General features: G+C 44.6%; 29 non-coding genes across 29 annotated transcripts; all 29 read right to left on the bottom strand.

Annotated features, from left to right (window-relative positions):
* Positions 1–530: 530 nt before the first annotated feature.
* Positions 531–602, bottom strand: trnae-cuc (transfer RNA glutamic acid (anticodon CUC)). The gene has a single exon. It is a non-coding gene; the product is annotated as a tRNA-Glu (tRNA).
* A 109-nt stretch (positions 603–711) lies between these two features.
* Positions 712–783, bottom strand: trnae-cuc (transfer RNA glutamic acid (anticodon CUC)). The gene has a single exon. It is a non-coding gene; the product is annotated as a tRNA-Glu (tRNA).
* A 109-nt stretch (positions 784–892) lies between these two features.
* Positions 893–964, bottom strand: trnae-cuc (transfer RNA glutamic acid (anticodon CUC)). Its single transcript has one exon. It is a non-coding gene; the product is annotated as a tRNA-Glu (tRNA).
* Positions 965–2,377: 1,413 nt separating this feature from the next.
* Positions 2,378–2,449, bottom strand: trnae-cuc (transfer RNA glutamic acid (anticodon CUC)). The gene has a single exon. It is a non-coding gene; the product is annotated as a tRNA-Glu (tRNA).
* A 109-nt stretch (positions 2,450–2,558) lies between these two features.
* trnae-cuc (transfer RNA glutamic acid (anticodon CUC)) lies at positions 2,559–2,630 on the bottom strand. Its single transcript has one exon. It is a non-coding gene; the product is annotated as a tRNA-Glu (tRNA).
* A 109-nt stretch (positions 2,631–2,739) lies between these two features.
* trnae-cuc (transfer RNA glutamic acid (anticodon CUC)) lies at positions 2,740–2,811 on the bottom strand. Its single transcript has one exon. It is a non-coding gene; the product is annotated as a tRNA-Glu (tRNA).
* A 109-nt stretch (positions 2,812–2,920) lies between these two features.
* Positions 2,921–2,992, bottom strand: trnae-cuc (transfer RNA glutamic acid (anticodon CUC)). The gene has a single exon. It is a non-coding gene; the product is annotated as a tRNA-Glu (tRNA).
* A 1,412-nt stretch (positions 2,993–4,404) lies between these two features.
* Positions 4,405–4,476, bottom strand: trnae-cuc (transfer RNA glutamic acid (anticodon CUC)). The gene has a single exon. It is a non-coding gene; the product is annotated as a tRNA-Glu (tRNA).
* A 109-nt stretch (positions 4,477–4,585) lies between these two features.
* trnae-cuc (transfer RNA glutamic acid (anticodon CUC)) lies at positions 4,586–4,657 on the bottom strand. Its single transcript has one exon. It is a non-coding gene; the product is annotated as a tRNA-Glu (tRNA).
* Positions 4,658–6,059: 1,402 nt separating this feature from the next.
* trnae-cuc (transfer RNA glutamic acid (anticodon CUC)) lies at positions 6,060–6,131 on the bottom strand. The gene has a single exon. It is a non-coding gene; the product is annotated as a tRNA-Glu (tRNA).
* A 1,299-nt stretch (positions 6,132–7,430) lies between these two features.
* Positions 7,431–7,502, bottom strand: trnae-cuc (transfer RNA glutamic acid (anticodon CUC)). Its single transcript has one exon. It is a non-coding gene; the product is annotated as a tRNA-Glu (tRNA).
* Positions 7,503–7,611: 109 nt separating this feature from the next.
* trnae-cuc (transfer RNA glutamic acid (anticodon CUC)) lies at positions 7,612–7,683 on the bottom strand. Its single transcript has one exon. It is a non-coding gene; the product is annotated as a tRNA-Glu (tRNA).
* Positions 7,684–9,100: 1,417 nt separating this feature from the next.
* On the bottom strand, positions 9,101–9,172 carry trnae-cuc (transfer RNA glutamic acid (anticodon CUC)). The gene has a single exon. It is a non-coding gene; the product is annotated as a tRNA-Glu (tRNA).
* Positions 9,173–9,281: 109 nt separating this feature from the next.
* trnae-cuc (transfer RNA glutamic acid (anticodon CUC)) lies at positions 9,282–9,353 on the bottom strand. Its single transcript has one exon. It is a non-coding gene; the product is annotated as a tRNA-Glu (tRNA).
* Positions 9,354–10,766: 1,413 nt separating this feature from the next.
* trnae-cuc (transfer RNA glutamic acid (anticodon CUC)) lies at positions 10,767–10,838 on the bottom strand. Its single transcript has one exon. It is a non-coding gene; the product is annotated as a tRNA-Glu (tRNA).
* Positions 10,839–10,947: 109 nt separating this feature from the next.
* On the bottom strand, positions 10,948–11,019 carry trnae-cuc (transfer RNA glutamic acid (anticodon CUC)). Its single transcript has one exon. It is a non-coding gene; the product is annotated as a tRNA-Glu (tRNA).
* A 1,413-nt stretch (positions 11,020–12,432) lies between these two features.
* trnae-cuc (transfer RNA glutamic acid (anticodon CUC)) lies at positions 12,433–12,504 on the bottom strand. The gene has a single exon. It is a non-coding gene; the product is annotated as a tRNA-Glu (tRNA).
* A 109-nt stretch (positions 12,505–12,613) lies between these two features.
* Positions 12,614–12,685, bottom strand: trnae-cuc (transfer RNA glutamic acid (anticodon CUC)). The gene has a single exon. It is a non-coding gene; the product is annotated as a tRNA-Glu (tRNA).
* Positions 12,686–14,098: 1,413 nt separating this feature from the next.
* Positions 14,099–14,170, bottom strand: trnae-cuc (transfer RNA glutamic acid (anticodon CUC)). Its single transcript has one exon. It is a non-coding gene; the product is annotated as a tRNA-Glu (tRNA).
* Positions 14,171–14,279: 109 nt separating this feature from the next.
* On the bottom strand, positions 14,280–14,351 carry trnae-cuc (transfer RNA glutamic acid (anticodon CUC)). The gene has a single exon. It is a non-coding gene; the product is annotated as a tRNA-Glu (tRNA).
* A 1,413-nt stretch (positions 14,352–15,764) lies between these two features.
* On the bottom strand, positions 15,765–15,836 carry trnae-cuc (transfer RNA glutamic acid (anticodon CUC)). The gene has a single exon. It is a non-coding gene; the product is annotated as a tRNA-Glu (tRNA).
* Positions 15,837–15,945: 109 nt separating this feature from the next.
* trnae-cuc (transfer RNA glutamic acid (anticodon CUC)) lies at positions 15,946–16,017 on the bottom strand. The gene has a single exon. It is a non-coding gene; the product is annotated as a tRNA-Glu (tRNA).
* A 1,413-nt stretch (positions 16,018–17,430) lies between these two features.
* On the bottom strand, positions 17,431–17,502 carry trnae-cuc (transfer RNA glutamic acid (anticodon CUC)). Its single transcript has one exon. It is a non-coding gene; the product is annotated as a tRNA-Glu (tRNA).
* A 109-nt stretch (positions 17,503–17,611) lies between these two features.
* On the bottom strand, positions 17,612–17,683 carry trnae-cuc (transfer RNA glutamic acid (anticodon CUC)). The gene has a single exon. It is a non-coding gene; the product is annotated as a tRNA-Glu (tRNA).
* Positions 17,684–19,096: 1,413 nt separating this feature from the next.
* On the bottom strand, positions 19,097–19,168 carry trnae-cuc (transfer RNA glutamic acid (anticodon CUC)). The gene has a single exon. It is a non-coding gene; the product is annotated as a tRNA-Glu (tRNA).
* A 109-nt stretch (positions 19,169–19,277) lies between these two features.
* trnae-cuc (transfer RNA glutamic acid (anticodon CUC)) lies at positions 19,278–19,349 on the bottom strand. The gene has a single exon. It is a non-coding gene; the product is annotated as a tRNA-Glu (tRNA).
* Positions 19,350–20,467: 1,118 nt separating this feature from the next.
* trnae-cuc (transfer RNA glutamic acid (anticodon CUC)) lies at positions 20,468–20,539 on the bottom strand. The gene has a single exon. It is a non-coding gene; the product is annotated as a tRNA-Glu (tRNA).
* A 1,480-nt stretch (positions 20,540–22,019) lies between these two features.
* trnae-cuc (transfer RNA glutamic acid (anticodon CUC)) lies at positions 22,020–22,091 on the bottom strand. Its single transcript has one exon. It is a non-coding gene; the product is annotated as a tRNA-Glu (tRNA).
* A 1,413-nt stretch (positions 22,092–23,504) lies between these two features.
* trnae-cuc (transfer RNA glutamic acid (anticodon CUC)) lies at positions 23,505–23,576 on the bottom strand. The gene has a single exon. It is a non-coding gene; the product is annotated as a tRNA-Glu (tRNA).
* Between the last annotated feature and the right edge of the window lie 35 nt (positions 23,577–23,611).

The raw sequence follows: 23,611 nt of genomic DNA, 5'->3' as shown, positions 1-23,611 counted from the left end.
CACCATGGGACCACGCAGCCGTCATACCGGTCAGGAAGGAGACGCGTTCTGTCTCCTAGAGATGAACGTACTTTGGTGCGAAAAGTGCATATCAATCCCAGAACAACAGCAAAGGACCTTGTGAAGATGCTGGAGGAAACAGGTTCAAAAGTATCTATATCCACAGTAAAACGAGTCCTATATGAATATAACCTGAAAGGACGCTCAACAAGGAAGAAGCTGCTGCTCCAAAACTGCCATAAAAACGCCTGACTGCAGTTTGTGGACAAAGATCCTACTTTTTGGAGAAATGTCCTCTGGTCTGATGAAACAAAAATAGAACTATTTGGCCATAATGACCATTGTTATGTTTGGAGGCTTGCAAGCCTAAGAACACCATCCCAACCGTGAAGCACAGGGGTGGCAGCATCATGTTGTGGGGGTGCTTTGCTGCACCACTATGTCACAAGGGAAGTACAGTGTAGGGAAAATCAGTTGGGCGATTACCTACTAAATTCAGTGTGACAGGTTGCACAAGTAACAAAGACTAATTCCCTGACAGGGATTCGAACCCTGGCCGCGGCGGTGAGAGCACCGAATCCTAACCACTAGACCACCAGGGAAGGATACAGCAAAGCAAATCGGTTCACAATTTGAAATGCTACATATGTGCGATGACGGACAAAATTCATTGTGACAGGTTGCACAAGTAAACAGGTCGCAAAAGATTAGTTCCCTGACCGGGAATCGAACCCGGGCCGCGGCGGTGAGAGCGCCGAATCCTAACCACTAGACCACCAGGGAAGGATACAGCAAAGCAAATCGGTTCACAATTTGAAATGCTACATATGTGCGATGACCGACAAAATTCATTGTGACAGGTTGCACAAGTAAACAGGTCGCAAAAGAGTAGTTCCCTGACCGGGAATCGAACCCGGACCGCGGCGGTGAGAGCGCCGAATCCTAACCACTAGACAACCAGGGAAGGATAGTGCAGTGCAAATCGGTTTGCAATTTGAAATGGTACATACAGTTGAAGTCGGAAGTTTACGTACACTTATGTTGGAGTCATTAAAAGTCGTTTGTCAACCACTCCACACATGTCTTGTTTAACAAACTATAGTTTTGGCAAGTCGGTTAGGACATGTACTTTGTGCATGACACAAGTCATTTTTCCAACAATTGTTTACAGACAGATTATTTCACTTGTAATTCACTGTATCACAAATCCAGTGGGTCAGAGGTTTACATACACTAAGTTGGCTGTGACTTTAAACAGCGTGGAAAATTCCCGAAAATGATGTCATGGCTTTAGAAGCTTCTGATAGGCTAATTGACATCATTTGAGTCAATTGGAGGTGTACCTTGTAGATGTATTTCAAGGCCTACCTTTAAACTCGGTGCCTCTTTGCTTGACATCACGGGAAAATCAAAAGAAATCAGCCAAGACCTCAGAAAACAATTGTAGACCTTCAAAAGTCTGGTTCATCCTTGGGAGCAATTTCCAAACGCCTGAAGGTACCGAGTTCATCTGTAGAAAAAACAGTACGCAAGTAAAAACACCATGGGACCACGCAGCCGTCATACCGCTCAGGAAGGAGACGCGTTCTGTCTCCTAGAGATGAACGTACTTTGGTGCGAAAAGTGCAAATCAATCCCAGAACAACAGCAAAGGACCTTGTGAAGATGCTGGAGGAAACAGGTCCAAAAGTATCTACATCCACAGTGAAACGAGTCCTATATCGACATAACCTGAACGGCCGCTCAGCAAGGAAGAAGCTACTGCTCCAAAGCAATTTCCCAACGCCTGAAGGTACCACGTTTATCTGTAGAAACAATAGTACGCAAGTATAAACACCATGGGACCACGCAGCCGTCATACCGCTCAGGAAGGAGACGCGTTCTGTCTCCTAGAGATGAACGTACTTTGGTGCGAAAAGTGCAAATCAATCCCAGAACAACAGCAAAGGACCTTGTGAAGATGCTGGAGGAAACAGGTTCAAAAGTATCTACATCCACAGTAAAACGAGTCCTATATCGGTATAACCTGAAAGGCTGCTCAGCAAGGAAGAAGCTGCTGCTCCAAAACTGCCATAGAAAAGCCTGACTGCAGTTTGTGGACAAAGATCCTACTTTTTGGAGAAATGTCCTCTGGTCTGATGAAACAAAAATTGAACTATTTGGCCATAATGACCATTGTTATGTTTGGAGGCAAAAGGTGGAGGCTTGCAAGCAGAAGAACACCATCCCAACCGTGAAGCACAGGGGTGGCAGCATCATGTTGTGGGGGTGCTTTGCTGCACCACTAGGTCACAAGGGAAGGACACTGTAGGGAAAATCAGTTGGGCGATTACCTACTAAATTCAGTGTGACAGGTTGCACAAGTAACAAAGACTAATTCCCTGACCGGGAATCGAACCCAGGCCACGGCGGTGAGAGCGCCGAATCCTAACCACTAGACCACCAGGGAAGGATACAGCAAAACAAATCGGTTCACAATTTGAAATGCTACATATGTGCGATGACCGACAAAATCCATTGTGACAGGTTGCACAAGTAAACAGGTCGCAAAAGATTAGTACCCTGACCGGGAATCGAACCCGGGCCGCGGCGGTGAGAGCACCAAATCATAACCACTAGACCACCAGGGAAGGATACAGCAAAGCAAATCGGTTCACAATTTGAAATGCTACATATGTGCGATGACCGACAAAATTCATTGTGACAGGTTGCACAAGTAAACAGGTCGCAAAAGATTAATTCCCTGACCGGGAATCGAACCCGGGCCGCGGCGGTGAGAGCGCCGAATCCTAACCACTAGACAACCAGGGAAGGATACAGCAAAGCAAATCGGTTCACAATTTGAAATGCTACATATGTGCGATGACCGACAAAATTCATTGTGACAGGTTGCACAAGTAAACAGGTCGCAAAAGATTAGTTCCCTGACCGGGAATCCAACCCGGGCCGCGGCGGTGAGAGCGCCGAATCCTAACCACTAGACAACCAGGGAAGGATAGAGCAGTGCAAATCGGTTTGCAATTTGAAATGGTACATACCGTTGAAGTCGGAAGTTTACGTACACTTATGTTGGAGTCATTAAAAGTCGTTTGTCAACCACTCCACACATGTCTTGTTTAACAAACTATAGTTTTGGCAAGTCGGTTAGGACATGTACTTTGTGCATGACACAAGTCATTTTTCCAACAAATGTTTACAGACAGATTATTTCACTTGTAATTCACTGTATCACAAATCCAGTGGGTCAGAGGTTTACATACACTAAGTTGGCTGTGCCTTTAAACAGCGTGGAAAATTCCCGAAAATGATGTCATGGTTTTAGAAGCTTCTGATAGGCTAATTGACATCATTTGAGTCAATTGGAGGTGTACCTTGTAGATGTATTTCAAGGCCTACCTTTAAACTCGGTGCCTCTTTGCTTGACATCACGGGAAAATCAAAAGAAATCAGCCAAGACCTCAGAAAACAATTGTAGACCTCCAAAAGTCTGGTTCATCCTTGGGAGCAATTTCCAAACGCCTGAAGGTACCGAGTTCATCTGTAGAAAAAACAGTACGCAAGTAAAAACACCATGGGACCACGCAGCGTCATACCGCTCAGGAAGGAGACGCGTTCTGTCTCCTAGAGATGAACGTACTTTGGTGCGAAAAGTGCAAATCAATCCCAGAACAACAGCAAAGGACCTTGTGAAGATGCTGGAGGAAACAGGTCCAAAAGTATCTACATCCACAGTAAAACGAGTCCTATATCGACATAACCTGAACGGCCGCTCAGCAAGGAAGAAGCTACTGCTCCAAAGCAATTTCCCAACGCCTGAAGGTACCACGTTTATCTGTAGAAACAATAGTACGCAAGTATAAACACCATGGGACCACGCAGCCGTCATACCGCTCAGGAAGGAGACGCGTTCTGTCTCCTAGAGATGAACGTACTTTGGTGCGAAAAGTGCAAATCAATCCCAGAACAACAGCAAAGGACCTTGTGAAGATGCTGGAGGAAACAGGTTAAAAAGTATCTATATCCACAGTAAAACGAGTCCTATATCAATATAACCTGAAAGGCCACTCAGCAAGGAAGAAGCTGCTGCTCCAAAACTGCCATAAAAAAGCCTGACTGCAGTTTGTGGACAAAGATCCTACTTTTTGGAGAAATGTCCTCTGGTCTGATGAAACAAAAATAGAACTATTTGGCCATAATGACCATTGTTATGTCTGGAGGCAAAAGGTGTAGGCTTGCAAGCCGAAGAACACCATCCCAACCGTGAAGCACAGGGGTGGCAGCATCATGTTGTGGGGGTGCTTTGCTGCACCACTAGGTCACAAGGGAAGTACAGTGTAGGGAAAATCAGTTGGGCGATTACCTACAAAATTCAGTGTGACAGGTTGCACAAGTAACAAAGACTAATTCCCTGACCGGGATTCGAACCCGGGCCACGGCGGTGAGAGCGCCGAATCCTAACCACTAGACCACCAGGGAAGGATACAGCAAAGCAAATCGGTTCACAATTTGAAATGCTACATATGTGCGATGACGGACAAAATTCATTGTGACAGGTTGCACAAGTAAACAGGTCGCAAAAGATTAGTTCCCTGACCGGGAATCGAACCCAGGCCGCGGCAGTGAGAGCGCCGAATCCTAACCACTAGACAACCAGGGAAGGATAGTGCAGTGCAAATCGGTTTGCAATTTGAAATGGTACATACAGTTGAAGTCGGAAGTTTACGTACACTTATGTTGGAGTCATTAAAAGTCGTTTGTCAACCACTCCACACATGTCTTGTTTAACAAACTATAGTTTTGGCAAGTCGGTTAGGACATGTACTTTGTGCATGACACAAGTCATTTTTCCAACAATTGTTTACAGACAGATTATTTCACTTATAATTCACTGTATCACAAATCCAGTGGGTCAGAGGTTTACATACACTAAGTTGGCTGTGCCTTTAAACAGCGTGGAAAATTCCCGAAAATGATGTCATGGTTTTAGAAGCTTCTGATAGGCTAATTGACATCATTTGAGTCAATTGGAGGTGTACCTTGTAGATGTATTTCAAGGCCTACCTTTAAACTCGGTGCCTCTTTGCTTGACATCACGGGAAAATCAAAAGAAATCAGCCAAGACCTCAGAAAACAATTGTAGACCTCCAAAAGTCTGGTTCATCCTTGGGAGCAATTTCCAAACGCCTGAAGGTACCGAGTTCATCTGTAGAAAAAACAGTACGCAAGTAAAAACACCATGGGACCACGCAGCGTCATACCGCTCAGGAAGGAGACGCGTTCTGTCTCCTAGAGATGAACGTACTTTGGTGCGAAAAGTGCAAATCAATCCCAGAACAACAGCAAAGGACCTTGTGAAGATGCTGGAGGAAACAGGTCCAAAAGTATCTACATCCACAGTAAAACGAGTCCTATATCGACATAACCTGAACGGCCGCTCAGCAAGGAAGAAGCTACTGCTCCAAAGCAATTTCCCAACGCCTGAAGGTACCACGTTTATCTGTAGAAACAATAGTACGCAAGTATAAACACCATGGGACCACGCAGCCGTCATACCGCTCAGGAAGGAGACGCGTTCTGTCTCCTAGAGATGAACGTACTTTGGTGCGAAAAGTGCAAATCAATCCCAGAACAACAGCAAAGGACCTTGTGAAGATGCTGGAGGAAACAGGTTAAAAAGTATCTATATCCACAGTAAAACGAGTCCTATATCAATATAACCTGAAAGGCCACTCAGCAAGGAAGAAGCTGCTGCTCCAAAACTGCCATAAAAAAGCCTGACTGCAGTTTGTGGACAAAGATCGAGAAATGTCCTCTTGTCTGATGAAACAAAAAATGAACTATTTGGCCATAATGACCATTGTTATGTTTGGAGGCAAAAGGTGGAGGCTTGCAAGCCGAAGAACACCATCCCAACCGTGAAGCACAGGGGTGGCAGCATCATGTTGTCGGGGTGCTTTGCTGCACCACTAGGTCATAAGGGAAGGACACCTTAGGGAAAATCAGTTGGGCGATTACCTACTAAATTCAGTGTGACAGCTTGCACAAGTAACAAAGACTAATTCCCTGACCGGGAATTGAATCCGGGCCTCGGCGGTGAGAGCACCAAATCCTAACCACTAGACCACCAGGGAAGGATACAGCAAAGCAAATCGGTTCACAATTTGAAATGCTACATATGTGCGATGACCGACAAAATTCATTGTGACAGGTTGCACAAGTAAACAGGTCGCAAAGGATTAGTTCCCTGACCGACAATCGAACCAGGGCCGCGGCGGTGAGAGCACTGAATCCTAACCACTAGACAACCAGGGAAGGATAGTGCAGTGTAAATCGGTTTGCAATTTGAAATGGTACATACAGTTGAAGTCGGAAGTTTACGTACACTTATGTTGGAGTCATTAAAAGTCGTTTGTCAACCACTCCACACATGTCTTGTTTAACAAACTATAGTTTTGGCAAGTCGGTTAGGACATGTACTTTGTGAATGACACAAGTCATTTTTCCAACAATTGTTTACAGACAGATTATTTCACTTATAATTCACTGTATCACAAATCCAGTGGGTCAGAGGTTTACATACACTAAGTTGGCTGTGCCTTTAAACAGCGTGGAAAATTCCTGAAAATGATGTCATGGCTTTAGAAGCTTCTGATAGGCTAATTGACATCATTTGAGTCAATTGGAGGTGTACCTTGTAGATATATTTCAAGGCCTACCTTTAAACTCGGTGCCTCTTTGCATGACATCAAGGGAAAATCAAAAGAAATCAGCCAAGACATCAGAAAACAATTGTAGACCTCCACAAGTCTGGTTCATCCTTGGGAGCAATTTCCAAACGCCTGAAGGTACCGAGTTCATCTGTAGAAAAAACAGTACGCAAGTAAAAACACCATGGGACCACGCAGCCGTCATACCGCTCAGGAAGGAGACGCGTTCTGTCTCCTAGAGATGAACGTACTTTGGTGCGAAAAGTGCAAATCAATACCAGAACAACAGCAAAGGACCTTGTGAAGATGCTGGAGGAAACACGTTCAAAAGTATCTACATCCACAGTAAAACGAGTCCTATATCGGTATAACCTGAAAGGCTGCTCAGCAAGGAAGAAGCTGCTGCTCCAAAACTGCCATAGAAAAGCCTGACTGCAGTTTGTGGACAAAGATCCTACTTTTTGGAGAAATGTCCTCTGGTCTGTTGAAACAAAAATATAACTATTTGGCCATAATGACCATTGTTATGTTTGGAGGCAAAAGGTGGAGGCTTGCAAGCCAAAGAACACCATCCCAACAGTGAAGCACAGGGGTGGCAGCATCATGTTGTGGGGGTGCTTTGCTGCACCACTAGGTCACAAGGGAAGGACACTGTAGGGAAAATCAGTTGGGCAATTACCTACTAAACTCAGTGTGACAGGTTGCACAAGTAACAAAGACTAATTCCCTGACCGGGATTCAAACCCTGGCCGCGGCGGTGAGAGCGCCGAATCCTAACCACTAGACCACCAAGGAAGGATACAAACAAGCAAATCGGTTCACAATTTGAAATGCTACATATGTGCGATGACCGACAAAATTCATTGTGACAGGTTGCACAAGTAAAAAGGTCGCATAAGATTAGTTCCCTGACCGGGAATCGAACCCGGGCCGCGGCGGTGAGAGCGCCGAATTCTAACCACTAGACAACCAGGGAAGGATAGTGCAGTGCAAATCGGTTTGCAATTTGAAATGGTACATACAGTTGAAGACGGAAGTTTACGAACACTTATGTTGGAGTCATTAAAAGTCGTTTGTCAACCACTCCACACATGTCTTGTTTAACAAACTATAGTTTTGTCAAGTCGGTTAGGACATGTACTTTGTGCATGACACAAGTCATTTTTCCTACAATTGTTTACAGACAGATTATTTCACTTGTAATTCACTGTATGACAAATCCAGTGGGTCAGAGGTTTACATACACTAAGTTGGCTGTGCCTTTAAACAGCGTGGAAAATTCCCGAAAATGATGTCATGGCTTTAGAAGCTTCTGATAGGCTAATTGACATCATTTGAGTCAATTGGAGGTGTACCTTGTAGATGTATTTCAAGGCCTACCTTTAGACTCGGTGCCTCTTTGCTTGACGTCACGGGAAAATCAAAAGAAATCAGCCAAGACCTTAGAAAACAATTGTAGACCTCCACAAGTCTGGTTCATCCTTGGGAGCAATTTCCAAACGCCTGAAGGTACCGAGTTCATCTGTAGAAAAAACAGTACGCAAGTAAAAACACCATGGGACCACGCAGCCGTCATACCGCTCAGGAAGGAGACGCGTTCTGTCTCCTAGAGATGAACTTACTTTGGTGCGAAAAGTGCAAATCAATCCCAGAACAACAGCAAAGGACCTTGTGAAGATGCTGGAGGAAACAGTTCCAAAAGTATCTACATCCACAATAAAACGAGTCCTATATCGACATAACCTGAACGGCCGCTCAGCAAGGAAGAAGCTACTGCTCCAAAGCAATTTCCCAACGCCTGAAGGTACCACGTTTATCTGTAGAAACAATAGTACGCAAGTATAAACACTATGGGACCACGCAGCCGTCATACCGCTCAAGAAGGAGACGCGTTCTGTCTCCTAGAGATGAACGTACTTTGGTGCGAAAAGTGCAAATCAATCCCAGAACAACAGCAAAGGACCTTGTGAAGATGCTGGAGGAAACAGGTTCAAAAGTATCTATATCCACAGTAAAACGAGTCCTATATCAAGATAACCTGAAAGGCCGCTCAGCAAGGAAGAAGCTGCTGCTCCAAAACTGCCATAAAAAAGCCTGACTGCAGTTTGTTGACAAAGATCCTACTTTTTGGAGAAATGTCCTCTGGTCTGATGAAACAAAAATATAACTATTTGGCCATAATGACCATTGTTATGTTTGGAGGCAAAAGGTGGAGGCTTGCAATCCGAAGAACACCATCCCAACCGTGAAGCACAGGGGTGGAAGCATCATGTTGTGGGGTGCTTTGCTGCACCACTAGGTCACAAGGGAAGGACACTGTAGGGAAAATCAGTTGGGCGATTACCTACTAAATTCAGTGTGACAGGTTGCACAAGTAACAAAGACTAATTTAATTCCCTGACCAGGAATCGAACCCGGGCCGCGGCGGTGAGAGCGCAGAATCCTAACCACTAGACCACCAGGGAAAGATACAGCAAAGGAAATCGGTTCACAATTTGAAATGCTACATATGTGCGATGACCGACAAAATACATTGTGACAGGTTGCACAAGTAAACAGGTCGCAAAAGATTAGTTCCCTGACCGGGAATCGAACCCGGGCCGCGGCGGTGAGAGCGCCGAATCCTAACCACTAGACAACCAGGGAAGGATAGTGCAGTGCAAATCGGTTTGCAATTTGAAATGGTACATACAGTTGAAGACGGAAGTTTACGTACACTTATGTTGGAGTCATTAAAAGTCGTTTGTCAACCACTCCACACATGTCTTGTTTAACAAACTATAGTTTTGGCAAGTCGGTTAGGACATGTACTTTGTGCATGACACAAGTCATTTTTCCAACAATTGTTTACAGACAGATTATTTCACTTGTAATTCACTGTATGACAAATCCAGTGGGTCAGAGGTTTACATACACTAAGTTGGCTGTGCCTTTAAACAGCGTGGAAAATTCCCGAAAATGATGTCATGGCTTTAGAAGCTTCTGATAGGCTAATTGACATCATTTGAGTCAATTGGAGGTGTACCTTGTAGATGTATTTCAAGGCCTACCTTTAGACTAGGTGCCTCTTTGCTTGACGTCACGGGAAAATCAAAAGAAATCAGCCAAGACCTTAGAAAACAATTGTAGACCTCCACAAGTCTGGTTCATCCTTGGGAGCAATTTCCAAACGCCTGAAGGTACCGAGTTCATCTGTAGAAAAAACAGTACGCAAGTAAAAACACAATGGGACAACGCAGCCGTCATACCGCTCAGGAAGGAGACGCGTTCTGTCTCCTAGAGATGAACTTACTTTGGTGCGAAAAGTGCAAATCAATCCCAGAACAACAGCAAAGGACCTTGTGAAGATGCTGGAGGAAACAGGTCCAAAAGTATCTACATCCACAATAAAACGAGTCCTATATCGACATAACCTGAACGGCCGCTCAGCAAGGAAGAAGCTACTGCTCCAAAGCAATTTCCCAACGCCTGAAGGTACCACGTTTATCTGTAGAAACAATAGTACGCAAGTATAAACACCATGGGACCACGCAGCCGTCATACCGCTCAGGAAGGAGACGCGTTCTGTCTCCTAGAGATGAACGTACTTTGGTGCGATAAGTGCAAATCAATTCCAGAACAACAGCAAAGGACCTTGTGAAGATGCTGGAGGAAACAGGTTCAAAAGTATCTATATCCACAGTAAAACGAGTCCTATATCAATATAACCTGAAAGGCCGCTCAGCAAGGAAGAAGCTGCTGCTCCAAAACTGCCATAAAAAAGCCTGACTGCAGTTTGTGGACAAAGATCCTACTTTTTGGAGAAATGTCCTCTGGTCTGATGAAACAAAAATAGAACTATTTGGCCATAATGACCATTGTTATGTTTGGAGGCAAAAGGTGGAGGCTTGCAAGCCGAAGAACACCATCCCAACCGTGAAGCACAGGGGTGGCAGCATCATGTTGTGGGGGTGCTTTGCTGCACCACTAGGTCACAAGGGAAGGACACTGTAGGGAAAATCAGTTGGGCGATTACCTACTAAATTCAGTGTGACAGGTTGCACAAGTAACAAAGACTACTTCCCTGACCGGGAATCGAACCCAGGCCACGGCAGTGAGAGCACCGAATCCTAACCACTAGACCACCAGGGAAGGATACAGCAAAGCAAATCGGTTCACAATTTGAAATGCTACATATGTGCGATGACCGACAAAATTCATTGTGACAGGTTGCACAAGTAAACAGGTCGCAAAAGATTAGTTCCCTGACCGGGAATCAAACCCGGGCCGCGTCGGTGAGAGCGCCGAATCCTAACCACTAGACAACCAGGGAAGGATAGTGCAGTGCAAATCGGTTTGCAATTTGAAATGGTACATACAGTTGAATTCGGAAGTTTACGTACACTTATGTTGGAGTCATTAAAAGTCGTTTGTCAACCAATCCACACATGTCTTGTTTAACAAACTATAGTTTTGGCAAGTCGGTTAGGACATGTACTTTGTGCATGACACAAGTCATTTTTCCAACAATTGTTTACAGACAGATTATTTCACTTGTAATTCACTGTATCACAAATCCAGTGGGTCAGTGGTTTACATACACTAAGTTGGCTGTGCCTTTAAACAGCGTGGAAAATTCCCGAAAATGATGTCATGGCTTTAGAAGCTTCTGATAGGCTAATTGACATCATTTGAGTCAATTGGAGGTGTACCTTGTAGATGTATTTCAAGGCCTACCTTTAAACTCGGTGCCTCTTTGCTTGACATCACGGGAAAATCTAAAGAAATCAGCCAAGACCTCAGAAAACAATTGTAGACCTCCACAAGTTTGGTTCATCCTTGGGAGCAATTTCTAAACGCCTGAAGGTACCGAGTTCATCTGTAGAAAAAACAGTACGCAAGTAAAAACACCATGGGACCACGCAGCCGTCATACCGCTCAGGAAGGAGACGCGTTCTGTCTCCTAGAGATGAACGTACTTTGGTGCAAAAAATGCAAATCAATCCCAGAACAACAGCAAAGGACCTTGTGAAGATGCTGGAGGAAACAGGTCCAAAAGTATCTACATCCACAGTAAAACGAGTCCTATATCGACATAACCTGAACGGCCGCTCAGCAAGGAAGAAGCTACTGCTCCAAAGCAATTTCCCAATGCCTGAAGGTACTACGTTTATCTGTAGAAACAATAGTACGCAAGTATAAACACCATGGGACCACGCAGCCGTCATACCGCTCAGGAAGGAGACGCGTTCTGTCTCCTAGAGATGAACTTACTTTGGTGCGAAAAGTGCAAATCAATCCCAGAACAACAGCAAAGGACCTTGTGAAGATGCTGGAGGAAACAGGTTCAAAAGTATCTATATCCACAGTAAAACGAGTCCTATATCAAAATAACCTGAAAGGCCGCTCAGCAAGGAAGAAGCTGCTGCTCCAAAACTGCCATAAAAAAGCTTGACTGCAGTTTGTGGACAAAGATCCTACTTTTTGGAGAAATGTCCTCTGGTCTGATGAAACAAAAATAGAACTATTTGGCCATAATGACCATTGTTATGTTTGGAGGCAAAAGGTGGAGGCTTGCAAGCCGAAGAACACCATCCCAACCGTGAAGCACAGGGGTGGCAGCATCATGTTGTGAGGGTGCTTTGCTGCACCACTAGGTCACAAGGGAAGTACAGTGTAGGGAAAATCAGTTGGGCGATTACCTACTAAATTCAGTGTGACAGGTTGCACAAGTAAGAAAGACTAATTCCCTGACCGGGAATCGAACCCTGCCCGCGGTGGTGAGAGCGCCAAATCCTAACCACTAGACCACCAGGGAAGGATACAGCAAAGCAAATCGGTTCACAATTTGAAATGCTACATATGTGCGATGACCGACAAAATTCATTGTGACAGGTTGCACAAGTAAACAGGTCGCAAAAGATTAGTTCCCTGACCGGGAATCGAACCCTGGCCACGGCTGTGAGAGCGCCGAATCCTAACCACTAGACAACCAGGGAAGGATAGTGCAGTGTAAATCAGTTTGCAATTTGAAATGGTACATACAGTTGAAGTCGGAAGTTTACGTACACTTATTTTTGAGTCATTAAAAGTCGTTTGTCAACCACTCCACACATGTCTTGTTTAACAAACTATAGATTTGACAAGTCGGTAAGGACATGTACTTTGTGCATGACACAAGTCATTTTTCCAACAATTGTTTACAGACAGATTATTTCACTTGTAATTCACTGTATCACAAATCCAGTGGGTCAGAGGTTTACATACACTAAGTTGGCTGTGCCTTTAAACAGCGTGGAAAATTCCTGAAAATGATGTCATGGCTTTAGAAGCTTCTGATAGGCTAATTGACATCATTTGAGTCAATTGGAGGTGTACCTTGTAGATGTATTTCAAGGCCTACCTTTAAACTCGGTGCCTCTTTGCTTGACATCACGGGAAAATCAAAAGAAATCAGCCAAGACCTCAGAAAACAATTGTAGACCTCCACAAGTCTGGTTCATCCTTGGGAGCAATTTCCAAACGCCTGAAGGTACCGAGTTCAACTGTAGAAAAAACAGTACGCAAGTAAAAACACCATGGGACCACGCAGCCGTCATACCGCTCAGGAAGGAGACGCGTTCTGTCTCCTAGAGATGAACGTACTTTGGTGCGAAAAGTGCGAATCAATCCCAGAACAACAGCAAAGGACCTTGTGAAGATGCTGTAGGAAACAGGTCCAAAAGTATCTACATCCACAGTAAAACGAGTCCTATATCGACATAACCTGAACGGCCGCTCAGCAAGGAAGAAGCTACTGCTCCAAAGCAATTTCCCAACGCCTGAAGGTACCACGTTTATCTGTAGAAACAATAGTACGCAAGTGTAAACACCATGGGACCACGCAGACGTCATACCGCTCAGGAAGGAGACGCGTTCTGTCTCCTAGAGATGAACGTACTTTGATGCGAAAAGTGCAAATCAATCCCAGAACAACAGCAAAGGACCTTGTGAAGATGCTAGAGGAAACAGGTTCAAAAGTATCTATATCCACAGTAAAACGAGTCCTATATCAATATAACCTGAAAGGCCGCTCAGCAAGGAAGAAGCTGCTGCTCCAAAACTGCCATAAAAAAGCCTGACTGCAGTTTGTGGACAAAGATCCTACTTTTTGGAGAAATGTCCAATGGTCTGATGAAACAAAAATATAACTATTTGGCCATAATGACCATTGTTATGTTTGGAGGCAAAAGGTTGAGGCTTGCAAGCCGAAGAACACCATCCCAACCATGAAGCACAGGGGTGGCAGCATCATGTTGTGGGGGTGCTTTGCTGCACCACTAGGTCACAAGGGAAGGACACTGTAGGGAAAATCAGTTGGGCGATTACCTACTAAATTCAGTGTGACAGGTTGCACAAGTAACAAAGACTAATTCCCTGACCGGGAATCGAACCCAGGCCGCGGCGGTGAGAGCGCCGAATCCTAACCACTAGACCACCAGGGTAGGATACAGCAAAGGAAATCGGTTCACAATTTGAAATGCTACATATGTGCGATGACCGACAAAATTCATTGTGACAGGTTGCACAAGTAAACAGTTCGCAAAAGATTAGTTCCCTGACCGGGAATCGAACCCGGGCCGCGGCGGTGAGAGCGCCGAATCCTAACCACTAGACAACCAGGGAAGGATAGTGCAGTGCAAATCGGTTTGCAATTTGAAATGGTACATACAGTTGAAGTCGGAAGTTTACGTACACTTATGTTGGAGTCATTAAAAGTCGTTTGTCAACCACTCTACACATGTCTTGTTTAGCAAACTATAGTTTTGGCAAGTCGGTTAGGACATGTACTTTGTGCATGACACAAGTCATTTTTCCAACAATTGTTTACAGACAGATTATTTCACTTGTAATTCACTGTATCACAAATCCAGTGGGTCAGAGGTTTACATACACTAAGTTGGCTGTGCCTTTAAACAGCGTGGAAAATTCCCGAAAATGATGTCATGGCTTTAGAAGCTTCTGATAGGCTAATTGACATCATTTGAGTCAATTGGAGGTGTACCTTGTAGATGTATTTCAAGGCCTACCTTTAAACTCGGTGCCTCTTTGCTTGACATCACGGGAAAATCAAAAGAAATCAGCCAAGACCTCAGAAAACAATTGTAGACCTCCACAAGTCTGGTTCATCCTTGGGAGCAATTTCCAAACACCTGAAGGTACCGAGTTCATCTGTAGAAAAAACAGTACGCAAGTAAAAACACCATGGGAGCATGCAGCCGTCATACCGCTCAGGAAGGAGACGCGTTCTGTCTCCTAGAGATGAACGTACTTTGGTGCGAAAAGTGCAAATCAATCCCAGAACAACAGCAAAGGACCTTGTGAAGATGCTGGAGGAAAAAGGTCCAAAAGTATCTACATGCACAGTAAAACGAGTCCTATATCGACATAACCTGAACGGCCACTCAGCAAGGAAGAAGCTACTGCTCCAAAGCAATTTCCCAACGCCTGAAGGTACCACACTTATCTGTAGAAACAATAGTACGCAAGTATAAACACCATGGGACCACGCAGACGTCATACCGCTCAGGAAGGAGACGCGTTCTGTCTCCTAGAGATGAACGTACTTTGGTGCGAAAAGTGCAAATCAATCCCAGAACAACAGCAAAGGACCTTGTGAAGATGCTGGAGGAAACAGGTTCAAAAGTATCTACATCCACAGTAAAACGAGTCCTATATCGGTATAACCTGAAAGGCTGCTCAGCAAGGAAGAAGCTGCTGCTCCAAAACTGCCATAGAAAAGCCTGACTGCAGTTTGTTGACAAAGATCCTACTTTTTGGACAAATGTCCTCTGGTCTGATGAAACAAAAATAGAACTATTTGGCCATAATGACCATTGTTATGTTTGGAGGCAAAAGGTGGAGGCTTGCAAGCCGAAGAACAACATCCCAACCGTGAAGCACAGGGGTGGCAGGATCATGTTGTGGGGGTGCTTTGCTGCACCACTAGGTCACAAGAAAAGGACACTGTAGGGAAAATCAGTTGGGCGATTACCTACTAAATTCAGTGTGACAGGTTGCACAAGTAACAAAGACTAATTCCCTGACCGGGAATCGAACCCAGGCCGCGGCGGTGAGAGCGCCGAATCCTAACCACTAGACCACCAGGGTAGGATACAGCAAAGCAAATCGGTTCACAATTTGAAATGCTACATATGTGCGATGACCGACAAAATTCATTGTGACAGGTTGCACAAGTAAACAGTTCGCAAAAGATTAGTTCCCTGACCGGGAATCGAACCCGGGCCGCGGCGGTGAGAGCGCCGAATCCTAACCACTAGACAACCAGGGAAGGATAGTGCAGTGCAAATCGGTTTGCAATTTGAAATGGTACATACAGTTGAAGTCGGAAGTTTACGTACACTTATGTTGGAGTCATTAAAAGTCGTTTGTCAACCACTCTACACATGTCTTGTTTAGCAAACTATAGTTTTGGCAAGTCGGTTAGGACATGTACTTTGTGCATGACACAAGTCATTTTTCCAACAATTGTTTACAGACAGATTATTTCACTTGTAATTCACTGTATCACAAATCCAGTGGGTCAGAGGTTTACATACACTAAGTTGGCTGTGCCTTTAAACAGCGTGGAAAATTCCCGAAAATGATGTCATGGCTTTAGAAGCTTCTGATAGGCTAATTGACATCATTTGAGTCAATTGGAGGTGTACCTTGTAGATGTATTTCAAGGCCTACCTTTAAACTCGGTGCCTCTTTGCTTGACATCACGGGAAAATCAAAAGAAATCAGCCAAGACCTCAGAAAACAATTGTAGACCTCCACAAGTCTGGTTCATCCTTGGGAGCAATTTCCAAACACCTGAAGGTACCGAGTTCATCTGTAGAAAAAACAGTACGCAAGTAAAAACACCATGGGAGCATGCAGCCGTCATACCGCTCAGGAAGGAGACGCGTTCTGTCTCCTAGAGATGAACGTACTTTGGTGCGAAAAGTGCAAATCAATCCCAGAACAACAGCAAAGGACCTTGTGAAGATGCTGGAGGAAAAAGGTCCAAAAGTATCTACATGCACAGTAAAACGAGTCCTATATCGACATAACCTGAACGGCCACTCAGCAAGGAAGAAGCTACTGCTCCAAAGCAATTTCCCAACGCCTGAAGGTACCACACTTATCTGTAGAAACAATAGTACGCAAGTATAAACACCATGGGACCACGCAGACGTCATACCGCTCAGGAAGGAGACGCGTTCTGTCTCCTAGAGATGAACGTACTTTGGTGCGAAAAGTGCAAATCAATCCCAGAACAACAGCAAAGGACCTTGTGAAGATGCTGGAGGAAACAGGTTCAAAAGTATCTACATCCACAGTAAAACGAGTCCTATATCGGTATAACCTGAAAGGCTGCTCAGCAAGGAAGAAGCTGCTGCTCCAAAACTGCCATAGAAAAGCCTGACTGCAGTTTGTTGACAAAGATCCTACTTTTTGGACAAATGTCCTCTGGTCTGATGAAACAAAAATAGAACTATTTGGCCATAATGACCATTGTTATGTTTGGAGGCAAAAGGTGGAGGCTTGCAAGCCGAAGAACAACATCCCAACCGTGAAGCACAGGGGTGGCAGGATCATGTTGTGGGGGTGCTTTGCTGCACCACTAGGTCACAAGAAAAGGACACTGTAGGGAAAATCAGTTGGGCGATTACCTACTAAATTCAGTGTGACAGGTTGCACAAGTAACAAAGACTAATTCCCTGACCGGGAATCGAACCCAGGCCGCGGCGGTGAGAGCGCCGAATCCTAACCACTAGACCACCAGGGTAGGATACAGCAAAGCAAATCGGTTCACAATTTGAAATGCTACATATGTGCGATGACCGACAAAATTCATTGTGACAGGTTGCACAAGTAAACAGTTCGCAAAAGATTAGTTCCCTGACCGGGAATCGAACCCGGGCCGCGGCGGTGAGAGCGCCGAATCCTAACCACTAGACAACCAGGGAAGGATAGTGCAGTGCAAATCGGTTTGCAATTTGAAATGGTACATACAGTTGAAGTCGGAAGTTTACGTACACTTATGTTGGAGTCATTAAAAGTCGTTTGTCAACCACTCTACACATGTCTTGTTTAGCAAACTATAGTTTTGGCAAGTCGGTTAGGACATGTACTTTGTGCATGACACAAGTCATTTTTCCAACAATTGTTTACAGACAGATTATTTCACTTGTAATTCACTGTATCACAAATCCAGTGGGTCAGAGGTTTACATACACTAAGTTGGCTGTGCCTTTAAACAGCGTGGAAAATTCCCGAAAATGATGTCATGGCTTTAGAAGCTTCTGATAGGCTAATTGACATCATTTGAGTCAATTGGAGGTGTACCTTGTAGATGTATTTCAAGGCCTACCTTTAAACTCGGTGCCTCTTTGCTTGACATCACGGGAAAATCAAAAGAAATCAGCCAAGACCTCAGAAAACAATTGTAGACCTCCACAAGTCTGGTTCATCCTTGGGAGCAATTTCCAAACACCTGAAGGTACCGAGTTCATCTGTAGAAAAAACAGTACGCAAGTAAAAACACCATGGGAGCATGCAGCCGTCATACCGCTCAGGAAGGAGACGCGTTCTGTCTCCTAGAGATGAACGTACTTTGGTGCGAAAAGTGCAAATCAATCCCAGAACAACAGCAAAGGACCTTGTGAAGATGCTGGAGGAAAAAGGTCCAAAAGTATCTACATGCACAGTAAAACGAGTCCTATATCGACATAACCTGAACGGCCACTCAGCAAGGAAGAAGCTACTGCTCCAAAGCAATTTCCCAACGCCTGAAGGTACCACACTTATCTGTAGAAACAATAGTACGCAAGTATAAACACCATGGGACCATGCAGCCGTCATACCGCTCAGGAAGGAGACGCGTTCTGTCTCCTAGAGATGAACGTACTTTGGTGCGAAAAGTGCAAATCAATCCCAGAACAACAGCAAAGGACCTTGTGAAGATGCTGGAGGAAACAGGTTCAAAAGTATCTACATCCACAGTAAAACGAGTCCTATATCGGTATAACCTGAAAGGCTGCTCAGCAAGGAAGAAGCTGCTGCTCCAAAACTGCCATAGAAAAGCCTGACTGCAGTTTGTGGACAAAGATCCTACTTTTTGGAGAAATGTCCTCTGGTCTGATGAAACAAAAATAGAACTATTTGGCCATAATGACCATTGTTATGTTTGGAGGCAAAAGGTGGAGGCTTGCAAGCCGAAGAACAACATCCCAACCGTGAAGCACAGGGGTGGCAGGATCATGTTGTGGGGGTGCTTTGCTGCACCACTAGGTCACAAGAAAAGGACACTGTAGGGAAAATCAGTTGGGCGATTACCTACTAAATTCAGTGTGACAGGTTGCACAAGTAACAAAGACTAATTCCCTGACCGGGAATCGAACCCAGTCCGCGGCGGTGAGAGCGCCGTATCCTAACCACTAGACCACCAGGGAAGGATACCGCAAAGCAAATCGGTTCACAATTTGAAATGCTACATATGTGCGATGACCGACAAAATTCATTGTGACAGGTTGCACAAGTAAACAGGTCGCAAAAGATTAGTTCCCTGACCGGGAATCGAACCCCGGCCACGGCGGTGAGAGCGCCGAATCCTAACCACTAGACAACTAGGGAAGGATAGTGCAGTGCAAATCGGTTTGCAATTTGAAATGGTACATACAGTTGAAGTCGGAAGTTTACGTACACTTATGTTGGAGTCATTAAAAGTCGTTTGTCAACCACTCCACACATGTCTTGTTTAACAAACTATAGTTTTGGCAAGTCGGTTAGGACATGTACTTTGTGCATGACACAAGTCATTTTTCCAACAATTGTTTACAGACAGATTATTTCACTTATAATTCACTGTATCACAAATCCAGTGGGTTAGAGGTTTACATACACTAAGTTGGCTGTGCCTTTAAACAGCGAGGAAAATTCCTGAAAACTATGTCATGGCTTTAGAAGCTTCTGATAGGCTAATTGACATCATTTGAGTCAATTGGAGGTGTACCTTGTAGATGTATTTCAAGGCCTACCTTTAAACTCGGTGCCTCTTTGCTTGACATCACGGGAAAATCAAAAGAAATCAGCCAAGACCTCAGAAAACAATTGTAGACCTCCACAAGTCTGGTTCATCCTTGGGAGCAATTTCCAAACGCCTGAAGGTACCGAGTTCATCTGTAGAAAAAACAGTACGCAAGTAAAAACACCATGGGACCACGCAGCCATCATACCGCTCAGGAAGGAGACGCGTTCTGTCTCCTAGAGATGAACGTACTTTGTTGCGAAAAGTGCAAATCAATCCCAGAACAACAGCAAAGGACCTTGTGAAGATGCTGGAGGAAACAGGTTCAAAAGTATCTACATCCACAGTAAAACGAGTCCTATATCGGTATAACCTGAAAGGCTGCTCAGCAAGGAAGAAGCTGCTGCTCCAAAACTGCCATAGAAAAGCCTGACTGCAGTTTGTGGACAAAGATCCTTCTTTTTGGAGAAATGTCCTCTGGTCTGATGAAACAAAAATAGAACTATTTGGCCATAATGACCATTGTTATGTTTGGAGGCAAAAGGTGGAGGCTTGCAAGCCGAAGAACACCATCCCAAACATGAAGCACAGGGGTGGCAGCATCATGTTGTGGCGGTGGGTTGCTGCACCACTAGGTCACAAGGGAAGGACACTGTAGGGAAAATCAGTTGGGCGATTACCTACTAAATTCAGTGTGACAGGTTGCACAAGTAACAAAGACTAATTCCCTGACCGGGAATCGAACCCAGTCCGCGGCGGTGAGAGCACCGAATCCTAACCACTAGACCACCAGGGAAGGATACCGCAAAGCAAATCGGTTCACAATTTGAAATGCTACATATGTGCGATGACCGACAAAATTCATTGTGACAGGTTGCACAAGTAAACAGGTCACAAAAGATTAGTTCCCTGACCGGGAATCGAACCCCGGCCACGGCTGTGAGAGCGCCGAATCCTAACCACTAGACAACTAGGGAAGGATAGTGCAGTGCAAATCGGTTTGCAATTTGAAATGGTACATACAGTTGAAGTCGGAAGTTTACGTACACTTATGTTGGAGTCATTAAAAGTCGTTTGTCAACCACTCTACACATGTCTTGTTTAGCAAACTATAGTTTTGGCAAGTCGGTTAGGACATGTACTTTGTGCATGACACAAGTCATTTTTCCAACAATTGTTTACAGACAGATTATTTCACTTGTAATTCACTGTATCACAAATCCAGTGGGTCAGAGGTTTACATACACTAAGTTGGCTGTGCCTTTAAACAGCGTGGAAAATTCCCGAAAATGATGTCATGGCTTTAGAAGCTTCTGATAGGCTAATTGACATCATTTGAGTCAATTGGAGGTGTACCTTGTAGATGTATTTCAAGGCCTACCTTTAAACTCGGTGCCTCTTTGCTTGACATCACGGGAAAATCAAAAGAAATCAGCCAAGACCTCAGAAAACAATTGTAGACCTCCACAAGTCTGGTTCATCCTTGGGAGCAATTTCCAAACACCTGAAGGTACCACGTTTATCTGTAGAAACAATAGTACGCAAGTGTAAACACCATGGGACCACGCAGACGTCATACCGCTCAGGAAGGAGACGCGTTCTGTCTCCTAGAGATGAAAGTACTTTGATGCGAAAAGTGCAAATCAATCCCAGAACAACAGCAAAGGACCTTGTGAAGATGCTAGAGGAAACAGGTTCAAAAGTATCTATATCCACAGTAAAACGAGTCCTATATCAATATAACCTGAAAGGCCGCTCTGCAAGGAAGAAGCTGCTGCTCCAAAACTGCCATAAAAAAGCCTGACTGCAGTTTGTGGACAAAGATCCTACTTTTTGGAGAAATGTCCAATGGTCTGATGAAACAAAAATATAACTATTTGGCCATAATGACCATTGTTATGTTTGGAGGCAAAAGGTTGAGGCTTGCAAGCCGAAGAACACCATCCCAACCATGAAGCACAGGGGTGGCAGCATCATGTTGTGGGGGTGCTTTGCTGCACCACTAGGTCACAAGGGAAGGACACTGTAGGGAAAATCAGTTGGGCGATTACCTACTAAATTCAGTGTGACAGGTTGCACAAGTAACAAAGACTAATTCCCTGACCGGGAATCGAACCCAGGCCGCTGCAGTGAGACCGCCGAATCCTAACCACTAGACCACCAGGGTAGGATACAGCAAAGCAAATCGGTTCACAATTTGAAATGCTACATATGTGCGATGACCGACAAAATTCATTGTGACAGGTTGCACAAGTAAACAGTTCGCAAAAGATTAGTTCCCTGACCGGGAATCGAACCCGGGCCGCGGCGGTGAGAGCGCCGAATCCTAACCACTAGACAACCAGGGAAGGATAGTGCAGTGCAAATCGGTTTGCAATTTGAAATGGTACATACAGTTGAAGTCGGAAGTTTACGTACACTTATGTTGGAGTCATTAAAAGTCGTTTGTCAACCACTCTACACATGTCTTGTTTAGCAAACTATAGTTTTGGCAAGTCGGTTAGGACATGTACTTTGTGCATGACACAAGTCATTTTTCCAACAATTGTTTACAGACAGATTATTTCACTTGTAATTCACTGTATCACAAATCCAGTGGGTCAGAGGTTTACATACACTAAGTTGGCTGTGCCTTTAAACAGCGTGGAAAATTCCCGAAAATGATGTCATGGCTTTAGAAGCTTCTGATAGGCTAATTGACATCATTTGAGTCAATTGGAGGTGTACCTTGTAGATGTATTTCAAGGCCTACCTTTAAACTCGGTGCCTCTTTGCTTGACATCACGGGAAAATCAAAAGAAATCAGCCAAGACCTCAGAAAACAATTGTAGACCTCCACAAGTCTGGTTCATCCTTGGGAGCAATTTCCAAACGCCTGAAGGTACCGAGTTCAACTGTAGAAAAAACAGTACGCAAGTAAAAACACCATGGGACCACGCAGCCGTCATACCGCTCAGGAAGGAGACGCGTTCTGTCTCCTAGAGATGAACGTACTTTGGTGCGAAAAGTGCGAATCAATCCCAGAACAACAGCAAAGGACCTTGTGAAGATGCTGGAGGAAACAGGTCCAAAAGTATCTACATCCACAGTAAAACGAGTCCTATATCGACATAACCTGAACGGCCGCTCAGCAAGGAAGAAGCTACTGCTCCAAAGCAATTTCCCAACGCCTGAAGGTACCACGTTTATCTGTAGAAACAATAGTACGCAAGTGTAAACACCATGGGACCACGCAGACGTCATACCGCTCAGGAAGGAGACGCGTTCTGTCTCCTAGAGATGAAAGTACTTTGATGCGAAAAGTGCAAATCAATCCCAGAACAACAGCAAAGGACCTTGTGAAGATGCTGGAGGAAACAGGTTCAAAAGTATCTACATCCACAGTAAAACGAGTCCTATATCGGTATAACCTGAAAGGCTGCTCAGCAAGGAAGAAGCTGCTGCTCCAAAACTGCCATAGAAAAGCCTGACTGCAGTTTGTGGACAAAGATCCTTCTTTTTGGAGAAATGTCCTCTGGTCTGATGAAACAAAAATAGAACTATTTGGCCATAATGACCATTGTTATGTTTGGAGGCAAAAGGTGGAGGCTTGCAAGCCGAAGAACACCATCCCAAACATGAAGCACAGGGGTGGCAGCATCATGTTGTGGGGGTGCGTTGCTGCACCACTAGGTCACAAGGGAAGGACACTGTAGGGAAAATCAGTTGGGCGATTACCTACTAAATTCAGTGTGACAGGTTGCACAAGTAACAAAGACTAATTCCCTGACCGGGAATCGAACCCAGTCCGCGGCGGTGAGAGCACCGAATCCTAACCACTAGACCACCAGGGAAGGATACTACAAAGCAAATCGGTTCACAATTTGAA

The sequence above is a fragment of the Salmo trutta genome, chromosome 4 (assembly GCF_901001165.1).
Source record: "Salmo trutta chromosome 4, fSalTru1.1, whole genome shotgun sequence".
NCBI classification, from domain to species: domain Eukaryota; kingdom Metazoa; phylum Chordata; class Actinopteri; order Salmoniformes; family Salmonidae; genus Salmo; species Salmo trutta.
This window is presented reverse-complemented; position numbering and strand designations above follow the sequence as displayed.